The 13,990-nt window shown below is 46.8% G+C and overlaps 1 pseudogene; it reads left to right on the plus strand.

The window, feature by feature from the left end:
• The first annotated feature begins 11,320 nt into the window (after positions 1 to 11,320).
• Positions 11,321 to 12,828, plus strand: LOC147732962 (endogenous retrovirus group PABLB member 1 Env polyprotein-like; annotated as a pseudogene).
• The last annotated feature ends 1,162 nt before the right edge of the window (positions 12,829 to 13,990 follow it).

Here is a 13,990-nt window from a genome sequence, read left to right on the forward strand (position 1 = left end):
ACCAGCGCCCCGCACGCCTGCCCTGACAACCAGCGGGGAGGCTAGCGGAGCGGAGGAGTGGCAGTGAGTGCTTGGCGTCCCCGGGGCTGATTGACCCCTGAGCGATGGCTGCAGCGACGCGCACCCAGCGCCCCTGCAGTGACTGGCCTGGCAGGGTTCGGTCAGCCCAGTGAATTCCGCTCTGCTTCCCTGATATCCCGATGCTGTCTCTCCACTCCTTCACGCTGAGGTACTGGCGCTGAGAAGCGCGGATCACCGCGCAAACCTGCCTGGGCCTGCGGCATGCCCTGTATCACTGTTGGCGGGCCTGGTGGTTGAGCGGGCACACCGTTCACTGGCGGCTCGCCCGGTCCCGGGCGCCACACCACACCCGATAATTGCCAGGATACTCAATGACCGGAACCGGGACACGGCCCTCCGCCCATCAAGGGAACACGGACTGCTCCGTTTTGAAGGGATGGCCATTTCGATATATTTCAACTTCACGATGACTGTTTAGGAGCAAAGATGGAAATTCCTCCCCGTGAAGAAGAAACTACAACAACTCAATCTACCCTACGCAATGTTATTTCCCGCCCGTCTCAAGGTAACGCATCAAGGGAAACACCATTTCTTCAATACCCCACAACTCGCGCAGGATTTCATCAAGACTTTACCAAAGCCGGCTGCGGGCCGTTCCTCACCGCCCCACCGTCCAGCCAATGGGGGAGACACTTCAGATATTGAATGAACAGAAGCTGAAAGGATTTGTGTGACAAACTAAGTCCTTCGGAACTGTACCAGGCACTGAGCACATTGGAGACTTATTGAACTCAGTGGTGAGGCTTACATGGTTGGAGGGGTGCGGAGTTCCCCTGTGACTGTGCCTGCTCACCACTGGTGCCCCGCGGATGACAACTCTTCTGACTCCGCCCGCTGCGATCTCGAGGCCTTGGCACACATATACATTAGTCCATCCACACCCCATGCCATCGGCCGGTAAAATGCTAGCTGCTGCACCCTGTCTCTGCACTGTATCGCTAGTGAATTATATCAAGCCTGATAACTGCACCAAATAACCGAACAAGATGAACCTATATACACCAGCCCGAACGCCCCCGCAATAGAGAGGAAGACTCTGGTCGCCCTCTGGACTCCACCACACAGGTGAACCCTTACTCCTGTTGTTGTTCTATTGTAAGTTATGATACTACCTAGGCCGATATCCCCTGTTGGGGACGCGGCGCTAAGGGGAAGGGGGGAGGAGGGGAGGGACGAGGACCACGGCAGGATTGGGCTGCTGATGTTGGAGGGGGTTCCTCACATACCTGTTTCAGAGGCATTAGGCCTCCTAACACGCCACTGTTCAGCTAATCCAACTGCAGGCCCAGGTATTGATGCAAACTAGATTCACATCCACTGTAAGTAATGCGCAACATAAGCCACCACCATGACTGATCGTACCCGACCTCCCACATACCAATTTATCACTTGGAATGTATGGGGCCTGGGGGAGCCCTGAAAACGCCAACACACATTATTTTACTTAGACCGCCATAATATACATTGCCTAAAGCTGCAGGAGACACACTTCAACCCAACCACCTCCCCCACGTTCGCCTCTCGTTGGGCCAGCCATGCATGTTTTTCCTCATTTTCATCATATGCTCGGGGCACATGTATCCTCGTAAAAAAATCCCTACCATACACCCCCATAGGTTCCACTACAGACAAACAGGGCCCCTACACTATCCTTTGGGGTAGACTAGCCGCTCAATCCTTTACGTTTGTATCTTAATACGGTCCTAACATTGATGACCCAGAGTTCTTCCGAGTACTCTGTTGCAAGATCCTAGAAATTGGTTCTACACACCTAATTTGGGGGGGAGATTTTAATGTTACAGTTAATCCGACACTGGACCGCTCGCACCCACAGCCTCATCACTACTCCAACTCACAATCCACCTTGAAAATGATTGTCACTGATCACGAGCTGATAGACGACTGGCGCCATATGCATCCATCACAGCGAGAGGGCACCTGCTACATCATGGCCCGTTCTTCATGGTCCAGAATAGACGCATGTCTCGTCACTAAGGGCCTTGTCCCCTGGTTGACACACGCTTCCCATCTCTCCCGCACTTACTCCGATTATTCCCCAGTGCTCATCACCCTCACTCCCCCACATGAGACCTCGCCCTACTTCGCCTGGCACCTTAACCCATTATCCTTAATCGACCCAGTTTTCAAACAGGAACTTGAGCAGGAGATCACTGACTTTTTCCCTCGGAATAGGTAACGCAATACTCCACGGTGTGGGAAGCTTTTAAAGTCACAGTTCGTGGGCTGTGCATCGCTAAGATCGGGGGGATTTTGAGGGACATCCGAACCACATTGGGTCGATTAGAGACAGACCTTAAACACATTGAGGCTGAGTTGCAAACTGCCCCAAAACCAGAGTTACAGGCTCGGATGCGCAGCGTACTCAGTGAATACCAAGAGACCACTGAGAGCGAATGTAGATTCAGAGGGAAGTATCATAGAGCGCGCCAATACGGTGAGGGGGACAGGTCGGGAAAGGTGCATGCGTCCTTAATCCGTCCTACGCATTTCGCAAATATAGTCCTCGAAATTGAAGACGAGGACAGCCAACTACACCTAAATACGTCTGACATTATGGAGACGTTCCGCAGGTTTTATAAATGCCTCTATAAAACTCATAGAACCCATCCAGCGGACTTTGTCCCCTTCTTTGAGGACACTGCGATTGCATGGCTGGGAGATGGCCTGAGGAAATTTCTTATGGAACATCACGAGGATGAAGAAATTACATCAGCCATAATGCAACTGCAATCTGGAAGAGCGCCGGGGACGGACAGCCTCCCGGCCAAATTCTATAAAACTTTCCATCGCTTACTCATCCCGGTGTTAAGCCACGTCTAGGAAGAGGCTCACGAAACTGGGATACTTCCCCCCTCTATGCGAGAGGCGCACATCATCTCCCTACCTAAACTGTGGAAAACGCCCATATACTGCGACTCGTATATGCCTTTCTCCTTAATAAACGTTGATGCAAAAATCCTAGCGAAATTATTGGCCAACCACATCTGTCCCCTCATGACTGCTCTAGTGCTCCCCGACCAATTGGGCTTCGTGCCCACCTGAGGCACCTCTCATAATCTGCACACATTGTTTGCACTATAGCAGGTCACCTACATGAACGCTGCGGCTATATTTCTGGACGCCACTAAGGCGTTCAATTCGCTGGAGTGGGATTACCTCGTCTTTGTCATACAACGTATGAGATTTCCCGCCCTCTTCCTGGCCTGGATTAACCTGCTATACTCTGGATTACAAGCTCGAGTTCTGATCAACGGTGTTCAATCATCCCCCTTCGCGATAACAAGAGGTACCCGTCAGGGGTGCCCCCTCTCACCCCTCCTTTTTGCTATAGCAATCGAGCCCTTTGTGGCCAAGGTCTGACAACATTACCAGGAATCTGCCTTAATTTACCTAGAGAGACAGAGTCTAATCTCTCTATATGCAGACGATCTGACCTTGTATTTGCGAGACCCCGCCATTACCTGTAGTTCTGAAAATTCTGGACTCGTGCAACAAGCTTTGGCGTAGCATGACGATTTTGGTGTCAAAAGACCGATAATGGTTAGTACACTATGCACAAGCATTTTCGTCATAATCAAGTAACGATTGCACCACGAAATCGCCATTTTCGTTTTTGAACCCTGGGTTCCATTTTACGCTTGGCAGCCATTTTGTGAGTTGCCCTTCACATAGGCTTGTAACCACAGCTGAATTCGATATCAAAGGACACGTACACCTTAATTGACTTCTCTGTGACCTGGGCAAGCTGGAACCATTGCCCCAAGCCAAACCTGTTTGGTCAGTTTCTCTCCCAGTGGCCGAACAAGATAGCATCAAAGCACAACAGGCTATAAACTGCTTCCATCGCACACACCCCGCATAAATCTTGCTCACACCTGTCCCTGCTCTTTTCTCTTCTTTTGCTTTATGATGAGGAGGAGCCCGGTTTTATTGAGGGTACACCGATATCTGATGGAAATGTTGGGCCTTGCCGGGTAATTGATCACGAACTGGACACACTAAATGTATACTTGTCATCATGACTTTGCTTTTTCTTTTGTAATGAAAATATGTGAATAGCTCACTGTAAATCCTAGAATGTTTGCACTGTAAATCTAAGAATGCTTGCCTGAAGCTAAAAAAACTGTATAAAAGAAGAAGCCAGGCTTTGTACATTTGAGCAGTCTCCTGAGAACATACATGCTGTTGTACTTCTAGGACGCTTGTTACTTGGTTGCAGCCAATAAATTCGATCTTTGACTTCACCTAGAAGACTCGTGTTTCTGTGGTCTGAATCAGGAAAGTACTCGAGGTCTTTGGGTGTTGCCCTGACACCGCTGGGTTACCGGATCAGTACCGGTTCTGAAAAACCCAGTACCTCAGTTGGCGCCCAACGTTGGGCGGTATCAGCGGTACCGGTCCAAGCCAGAGGTTCGTGAGGAGCTTCGTGTGAAAATTCCAGAGGACGGCCAGCCACTTCAGCGACCCCTGTATGTCGACGTGGTTCCGAAGGTCTTTGCTGCGAGGTTCCCCGCTTCCCGACGGCTACGAAGGACTGCTGCCCTGACTATCGCCCTGATTTGGACCCTTGATGTTTGGTAGAGCGAAACGATAGACGAGTCTTCTGGTGACGTCATCGATACCTCAGTTAAGTATAAGTGGAGCGCCTCCCAGTTAGTCCTTAGTTTTGTTTTGTTTGGAACTTGCAAGCGCCAAAGCCGAAGGACTCGTGTATTCACGAGAATATCGTAACCGATAATCCTTTGAAGTTTGAAGCTAGACTAGAGAGCGAAGATGCCTGGTCTTAGCAGACTTGGAAATTTGTTTTGTCTTGGTTGTAATAATAGGGACTCCCGACTGGAGGACTCGTGTCCGGTTCCTCCGATTGGAACTCCAACCTATGAATTATATGTAAAACATGGAGTAGGCCCCATCACATACAATGAAGTGTGGATAAAATACACCAGAAAAGATGGTGTTTTAAAATGGCCCCAATACGGTAGCTTTGATACGGAAATCCTGGATAATCTCGAAGTTAAACTTTTTAAGAAGAAAGCCCGGCCGGCAATGTTTGACTCTTTCCGCTTATGGCGTAAGGAGGCCAAACAAAAAGAAATTAAATTTGAGAAGAAAAATAAGAGAGAAAGGGGTATTTCGATAAAGCAAGCTGCTAGGCAGTATAAAGACAATGAAGAAGAACAGATGAGTGAGCAGTTGCACAGGCAACGTAAAATGGAAATAGATAAATGTAATCCAGTTTTGCCGCCTCTTCAGCAAGAAGCAGCAAAAGAGCTTGAAAAATATCCCCTAATGTCGCATTTGTTAAGTTCACCACCCCCATATGCGCAAAATGCTACAGCACCTCCACAACCTTTAGTTGTGCAACCCATGGTTGTTCCTCCACAGCACCCAGCAGCTGCTCTCCAGCTGGCTCCTGTTCCTCCGGTGCAGCCTTCACAAGGGTCACCGGCTTTTACACCTGCTCTTCCTATACTTCCTCCAACTCTAACTATTGTACCACTCCTGGTACTCCTCCTGACACTGCCTCTGCATCTGCCTCGTCTCACCCTGCCTTCCCACTTGTCTTTTCCTCGACCTCTCCATCTGTCCGCCAGAGAGTGGCAAGCACTGTTTCTAGTCTTCTATATCCTTTGTTTGGAGCGACAAGCCCGACTCATGCCCCTGAGAACAAGCAGTTGCGTAGCCAACTGCCTGAATCTAGGGAGAAAGAAATATTGGATCGTTTGGCACATAGATGGGTGACTTACCCGACAATATATGATCTAGAATCTGTTATGGATGTTTTCCATCAGTGGGAAGCATCAAAGCAGAGGTACGTTTTCGAGAAAATGTGTGTTTTCCTATGCCAAGATTTAGAGGAGAATGATTTGGACTCTAATCCGCCTGAATTGAACCATGTGCGGTTCGAATTTTCAAAAGGTACAGTTGTGGGTTCAGATGTTAGGAAAGCTGTTGCGACGTTGTTATCACTTAGGACTGAAGGTGTTTCCAAGTCGTTGTTTGATTATGATTCCTCTGTCAAGAAAAAGGGAAGACAATATCCCATGAGAGAGGTTCCCCCAGTTTGGAGGGAAGGGGACGCAAAGGCTAATCAACCCGTTTTGACACATTTTCAGCGTGTGTGGGTACACGTCCCATGGAAGCGAGCTGAAGTCTTGGCCCTTAAACAGACATTGCCTGATCCTCGTAAAAATCCTGCAGGATATTACAAGGAGTTATCTCAGACTGCGAGCTCCTGTATCATGAATTTAGCCGATGTAGATATGTTGTTTGGAAATGTTGTTCCACAGCCTTTATGGGGAAAGATTCGTCATATGGATCATGATCAAGAGCTAGGCGACTCATGGGTGAATATTACCGCTGCTGATGCTAGACAAGTTGGTGGTGCTAAACCTGAGCCTTTAGTAGCAGGGCTCCCTGGTAGAATTATCACGTATATGAAGACTTTGATGCCCGAATTGCGTGTAAATTGGGATAAGTTGTCTGCATGTAAGCAGAAGAAAGATGAAACGGTGTCTGATTTCTTCACCAGGTTTGAAGAAACGTTTGTCGACCACAGTGGTCAAGATATGAGCACTAAAGGTGGTCAGCGACTGTTCGTCGATAAATTTGTGCACAATCTGCTTCCAGAGTTGTGTAAGAAGTTGAAGGATTCAGAGAGTTCATGGGCAGCTTCCTCTTCAGCACAGATATTGGCCACTGCGCAATATTATGAAAATAGAGACAAAGATGAGAAAGATAGAGCAGAAAAGAAAACTAAAGAATTGAAAACGAAGGTCCTGTTACAGCAAGCATACCCGCCACGTGGTGGTAGTGGCCAGAATAGTAGCGGTCAGAATAACTATCAGAGTAATTATCAGCAACCTCCACAGTTTCAAAAGCCAAGAGTAGAGTATACTCAGCCACGCGTTCCTGTGGGTCCCAATCAGTGTTCGTATTGCAAGGAAGAGGGTCATTTTAAGTATAATTGCCCTATCCTGTTACAGCGCGCAAATGGTGTGTCAAACACAAGAGGTAGGGGTGTTCAGCAAACACCTAGAGGTAGAGGACGTGGAAGCGTCCATCAGAATGCACGCTCCCTTCCGCCTCAGGATTCTATGAATAGGTTTGATCAGCAGAATAACGCACCTGGTAGGACAGCTCAGTACTACGCCGATGATTACTATGCAGAAGATGAGTGGACCGAAGGTAACGATTGCTAGGACAGCCATAGACAAAGAGAGGGAGTTGTTTTAGTTCCAGTAGATCAGAGTGGACCATACGTTGAGGCGATTACATCAGGTGTGTCAGAACCTTTTCTGTCGGATACTGGTGCTACAAAGAGTTCTATGATGCACTCAAAACTCCCTGGCGCACCTTTGTCTGGCGAAATGAATGTTTCTGTAGGTTTTTTTGGCGCCCCAGTTACGAACCCGATTTCATGCCCTATGTCCCTGTCTGTTGGTCCTTGTGAATTAGAAGCACCCCTTATTCTAACAACAGGTTGTGGTGAAAACTTGTTGGGATTGGATCTGTTAAAAAGATTGCATGCAACTTTGTACTGTTCTCCTTCAGGAGTACAACTTACACTAAGTAAGAAAGTGGTTTCTCCAATGTATTTGTCAAGGGATAAAATTCCGATAGAATTGTTGTCTCTACCTAATATTCTTTGGGCTACTGGTCCTAACGATGTGGGTCTCTTAGAAATACCACCATATGTTGTGACATTGAAAGCCAATGTTAGAATGCCGCGCATTCCCCAATACAAGATCTCCAGTGAAGGTGAAAAAGCGTTGTTAGCGATCATTTATGATTTGATTGAAAAAGATGTGATTGAAGAGACAAGCGGCAACGTTTGCAATAGTCCTGTTCTGCCTGTTTTGAAACGAACTGACCCGTCCCAGCCATCTGTGTACAGATTTGTGATTGACCTTAGAGAGGTGAATAAAATAGTAGTGCCACAATTCCCAGTTGTTCCTGACATTACTGCCCTGTTGACTATGATCCCATCCTCTGCTGCCTGGTTTTTGGCGATTGACTTGAAGAATGCTTTCTTCAGCATCCCAATTGCTGAGGAAAGCAGGGATATTTTTGGCTTCAGTTTAGGAGGACGAAGTTTCCGCTTTAAACGCGCTCCCCAGGGCTACTGTGAAAGTCCATCAATATATAGTCAAGCTCTAAAAACGCAGCTTGATACGATTGTGTTACCTGAAGGCGCTACACTCATTCAGTATGTTGATGACTTGCTTATTGCTGCAGATTCTGAGGAAATCTGTAAAGAAGCCACGTTGTCATTGTTGCGTCATTTATGTGATATGCATCACAAAGTGCCCCTGTCTAAATTACAATATTGTCGACAAGAAGTGACCTACTTAGGCATCTCTTATCGAAGGAGGGAAGGAAACTGACCCCAGAAAGAATTCAGGCAATAGCAAAATTAAGTGTGCCAAAAACACAGAGAGAATTGCGTGCTTTCTTGGGTATTACATCGTACTGCAGACAGTGGATTCAAAATTTTTCTTTACTGGCCAAATCATTGGTGGCATTAACATGTAAAGATACACCCAATCCCGTGCCTTGGTCCGAAGAGTGTCAGAAAAGTTTTTGGGAATTGCGCACAGCATTATGTTCGGCTCCTGTGTTGGGTACCCCCAACTACAGTAAGCCCTTTACATTGTATGTCCATGAGCAAGAAGGTTGTGCATTATCAGTGTTGACACAATTGTTTGGAGACAAGCAGCGTCCATGTGCATATTTCTCGTCGACTTTGGACCCAGTAGCTAAAGCATTGCCAAGTTGTTTAAGAGCAACAGCAGCAGCAGATGTTTCTATTCGACAGTCTGCTGGTTTAGTGATGAATAACACGTTAGTGGTTATGGTTCCATATGCAGTGGACACGTTATTGAACAGAACCAAGACACAGCACTTAACTAGTGCTCGATTGTCTGGTTACAAACTAACTTTGTTAGCAAGCCACGTGCACATCAAGAGATGTAGCACATTAAACCCAGCCACGTTGTTACCAATTTCAGTTGAGACAGGAAGTGCTGAAGAGCAGCACGATTGTTTTCTTAGAACAGAAGAAGAGACGAAAGGGAGAATAGACCTCCAAGATACTCCTCTCGTTGAATGTGATGGTACCTTATGGGTGGATGGTTCATGCTTCAAGCTTCCGAATGGTGACACGACTGCAGCATATGCTGTCACCACTTTACATACAGTCGTTGAAACTGCACGTATTCCACATAACTCCGCCCAAGCAGCAGAATTGATTGCACTTACAAGAGCGTGTGTGTTGTCGAAAGGAATGAAAGTAAATGTGTACACTGACAGTCAGTATGCGTTTGGTGTGGCTCATAGCTTTGGACGATTGTGGCGTGAACGTGGGTTCCTGACTTCGCATGGCACGAAGATCCAGCATGGTCAGTTGGTGAATGAGCTTCTTGAAGCACTGACTTTGCCTCTACAAGTTGCGATTGTAAAATGTAGTGCCCACAAGAAGGTGACTGATGATGTTGGTCGTGGGAATGCATTTGCTGATGAAGTTGCGAAAGAAACCGCCAGGAATGTAATGAGCCGAATGTATGTTGCAGGTCCTGCAAGATGGGTTGGTGACATTGGAATGTGTGAGGACACGATAGAGAGTGTGAAATCGATACAGTCTGAGGCTACCGAGAAAGAGTTGAACACGTGGAGAGAAAGTACGGGCAGAATGGATGCAAATGGTTGTTGGGTTGAATTGTCAGAGCATCAGAGATGGTTGTTACCCGATGCGTATGTGCTTGCAGTGGTTACAATGGCTCATGGAATGGCTCATATCAGCGTGAAAGGGATTTGCAAGTTGTTGGCTCCAGTGTGGCAAAATGCAGGAATCCCTAAGTGTGCAGAGAACGTGGTTAAAAATTGCATGGTATGTCTGAAACACAATCCTGGTAAGGGAACCCCAACTCCAGCTGGTCATTTTGCACCTCCTACGTATCCGTTTGAGGTTTTGCAGCTAGATTTCATACACATGGAGAGGTGCAACAATCTAAAATACGTACTCATTGTTGTCTGTGCCTTCTCCAGATGGGTAGAAGCATATCCCCTAAAGGACAATACTGCTTTGTCCACAGCGAAAGCCCTTGTGAAAGAGTTCTTCCCTAGGTTTGGAATGCCTAGAATGGTCTGGAGTGATAATGGGAGTGAATTTGTGGGACGAGTGATGAAAGAAGTGTGTGAAGGGCTAGGCATCAGACAAAAATTCCACGCTGCAAATCACCCCCAATCAGCTGGATTAGTAGAATGTTACAACGGCACCCTAAAACTAAAACTAGCCAAGATTCAAGCGAGCACTGGTCTTAAATGGCCTGACGCTCTGCCCTTAGCACTCCTATCCACCAGAATGACAGTGCATTCTAGAGTAAAACTTAGTCCCTATGAAATTGTTTTCGGCCGTCCGGCCAACATATGGGGGGTGCCCAGACCCTCGACTATTTGTATGAACTGACGGCTAAATTGCGTGTTTTACACCAACAGGTCCATGGCTCTCTGCCTCCCGTCTCTGAAGCTCCAGGCCATCAAATCGATCCTGGATCCTGGGTACTTGTGAAAAACTTCCAGCGAACAAAGAACGAACAGCCCAGGTGGACCGGCCCACACCTCGTCCTTCTTTCCACAAGATCAGCCGTTCGTGTGGAGGGAAAGAAAAACTGGATCCACGGGATCCATTGTAAACGGATCCCCCTGCCTCTGCCCTATGAACGGTGGGTCCAGGAGGGTGTCGCCGACTCAGAGACCGAATCTGTGCCAAGGTTCATCCCTTTCAGTGATGCTCGTGTGAAAGGAACAATTACAGAACAAGAGAGTGACAATATTCTGCAACCAGCCGTACCATCATCAGCCCAATTGGACACTACAGAACCTGAAGCTTTGTTTCAAGACCATACAATACCGGGAAAACAACGGTATAATGTGAGGCCGAGAAATACAAACTAATAAAATTGGACTAATAAAATAATTTTCCCCAAAGTACTATTTTTGAAAGCGCAGCTCTCCCACCTGAGAAACTTGCTCATTTCTGTTTTTTCAAACCGCCATCCGGGTTCCGCAGCTAGGGTCGCGGTTGCCGCAGTCTTTGGAGTGCAGCTGGAGACGGTTAGGTCTACAGTTCTGGTTGGTCTAAGGGAGTTACCCTGGACTGAACAGAAGCACTCCTTAGCAGAATCAATCTCCCACCGCGGGCAGCAACATAGAGAGGATGGAGTTTTTCAAAATGGAGAGACCTGCCAAAGCTGTAAATTTTAAAACAAAAATATGTGGATTGATGACAAAGAAATGTTTTTTATTATTATGCATTTTCCTATTATTAAGTACGATGACGTTTTTAATAGGATATGTACTGTTTTCTTTACAAGTGACCTTTGCACCGACTACATCACCCGTACCTCCTACTGTTTCTTCACATTCTTTTCAACCCCTTCCTGAACATGAGTCAGCTAGGAGATTAGAGTTTATTAATAACTCCTTCATCCAGCTCTTGCACCAACACCAACTAGTAATGAACACGACTAACTGCTGGGTGTGTGGCCTTATGCCTCACACAACGGATAAAGGCATCCCTTACCTTGTCCTGCCATTCAGTCACAATGGCTCTGTGTGGGCATACAGGACAATGTTCATTTATGCACATGAAGTCTACCCCCTACGTTCTATAACAGACAATCCTAAGAATAGTGCTCTAGTTAAGGGTATAGTAGATATGATTAAGGAAGATATTTCCTATGAGACTATCCCTAGAGATGAGACACTAGTTTACATAGGATGGAACGTGACCGGATATGGAGCTATTTTGAGTGAGAAACAGCAAGCTAAGAGATCTTCCCCGATTTGGATTGTACCCCATCAGGGTCATCTGTGTCTGCAAGGAATTGGCAAGAATCCCAGAGCTCAGTTAGGGAAGAGTGTCTGTACTGAAACGTATGTTTTTGCATCTCAGACTTCCCCTTCGTTTTTAGCAGCTAAGGGTACCTATTTCATCTGCCATGATAGAGCCTATACATGGTTGCCCCCTGACTTTTCGGGCATATGTTTTGTTTCGTTCCTGTTGCCTCCCACCTACACGGCCGCGGCAGATTACCATCGAACAAGGACAGTTAGGGGTGTTGTGAGTAAAGACAACACCGCGGAACAGGAGTTTGGAGATTTCGCAAAAGGTTTTCTGCCGTTTTGGGGGCCCATGGTTAACAGCAGAAACTTAAGGCAATTAGCAAGGGTGGTTGAATCCACCGTAATTGAAACTGCTGGTGCCCTTAGTAACTTGACTGCTGAGCTCCAATCGGACCGTCTTATGACCCTTCAGAACAGGGTCGCATTAGATGTCATACTTGCAGACCGAGGTGGGGTATGTATACTGATCCAATCGAGTTGCTGGGTATTCATTCCAGATAACGCTCCAACAGTGTACCAGGCTATCTCCAAACTGCATAAAATTTCCGAATCTATTCATCTGGATAAAGGGGATTGGTCTTTTATGGGATGGTTCTGGGAACTGATATTCGGCTGGGATGGAAAATTCTAATGGTCATTGGGCTGGTCTTAGCCATTTTCTTCCTGTTCTGTCTGTGCGTACAGTGCGCTCCTGCAATATGTGGCCTCTGTGCTACATCATGTGTAAGGAAGCCTGTGTCAAAAGACGAACTAAGTACCAGAATGATGTTACAGCAACATCTCAATGACTTTAGGAATATAGACCTGGACTCAGATTAGCATGAGATTAGGTTAAATTGCCTATGTTAGGGCAAAAGGAGGGTATGTAGTTCTGAAAATTCTGGACTCGTGCAACAAACTTTGGCGTAGCATGACGATTTTGGTGTCAAAAGACCGATAATGGTTAGTACACTATGCACAAGCATTTTCGTCATAATCAAGTAACGATTTCACCACGAAATCGCCATTTTCGTTTTTGAACCCTGGGTTCCATTTTACGCTTGGCAGCCATTTTGTGAGTTGCCCTTCACATAGGCTTGTAACCACAGCTGAATTCGATATCAAAGGACACGTACACCTTAATTGACTTCTCTGTGACCTGGGCAAGCTGGAACCATTGCCCCAAGCCAAACCTGTTTGGTCAGTTTCTCTCCCAGTGGCCGAACAAGATAGCATCAAAGCACAACAGGCCATAAACTGCTTCCATCGCACACACCCCGCCTAAATCTTGCTCACACCTTTCCCTGCTCTTTTCTCTTCTTTTGCTTTATGATGAGGAGGAGCCCGGTTTTATTGAGGGTACACTGATATCTGATGGAAATGTTGGGCCTTGCCGGGTAATTGATCACGAACTGGACACACTAAATGTATACTTGTCATTATGACTTTGCTTTTTCTTTTGTAATGAAAATATGTGAATAGCTCACTGTAAATCCTAGAATGTTTGCACTGTAAATCTAAGAATGCTTGCCTGAAGCTAAAAAAACTGTATAAAAGAAGAAGCCAGGCTTTGTACATTTGAGCAGTCTCCTGAGAACATACATGCTGTTGTACTTCTAGGACGCTTGTTACTTGGTTGCAGCCAATAAATTCGATCTTTGACTTCACCTAGAAGACTCGTGTTTCTGTGGTCTGAATCAGGAAAGTACTCGAGGTCTTTGGGTGTTGCCCTGACACCGCTGGGTTACCGGATCAGTACCGGTTCTGAAAAACCCAGTACCTCATACCCTTAACCCAATTCTCCGATTACTTATCCTATTCGGATGACTTTCTGGGGTCAGCGTGAACTGGGGGAAATCCCAGCTGTTCCCCCTTACAGATTCCACCACACGGTTTGAGCCGGAACTCGCATGGTGCGCGGACACAATCACATACCTGGGCATCAGAGTTTCCCACTGCTGAGAGGCGCTGATGCGGGCCAATTATGGACGCGCACTTGACC

Source organism: Lissotriton vulgaris, chromosome 2_1 (genome assembly GCF_964263255.1).
Source record: "Lissotriton vulgaris chromosome 2_1, aLisVul1.2, whole genome shotgun sequence".
Classification (NCBI taxonomy): Eukaryota; Metazoa; Chordata; class Amphibia; order Caudata; family Salamandridae; genus Lissotriton; species Lissotriton vulgaris.